Source organism: Vombatus ursinus, unplaced genomic scaffold (assembly GCF_900497805.2).
Source record: "Vombatus ursinus unplaced genomic scaffold, bare-nosed wombat genome assembly UNPS02014807.1, whole genome shotgun sequence".
In the NCBI taxonomy this organism is placed as follows: Eukaryota; Metazoa; Chordata; class Mammalia; order Diprotodontia; family Vombatidae; genus Vombatus; species Vombatus ursinus.
In genome coordinates, this window is record NW_020954585.1 from 1,125,290 (window position 1) to 1,125,558 (window position 269).

Consider the following 269-nt stretch of genomic DNA (forward strand, 5'->3'; position numbering starts at 1 on the left):
GTGCTTGCTTTGGCAGCACATATACAAAAATTGGAATGATACAGAGAAGATTAGCATGGACCCTGCGCAAGGATGACATGCAAATTAGTGAAGCATATATTCTAGCTAATATAATAAAAATGACAATTCTACCTAAATTAATTTACTTATTCAGTGCCATACCAATCAAACAACCAAAACCTTATTTTATGGAGCTAGAAAAAATAATGACAAAATTCATCTGGAAGAACAAAAGGTCCAGAATATCAAGGGAATTAATGAAAAGAAAT

The 269-nt window shown here is 32.0% G+C and overlaps 1 non-coding gene across 1 annotated transcript; it reads left to right on the top strand.

Moving 5' to 3' along the window:
- LOC114052515 lies at positions 1–107 on the top strand. Its single transcript, XR_003570257.1, has one exon. It is a non-coding gene; the product is annotated as a U6 spliceosomal RNA (small nuclear RNA).
- The last annotated feature ends 162 nt before the right edge of the window (positions 108–269 follow it).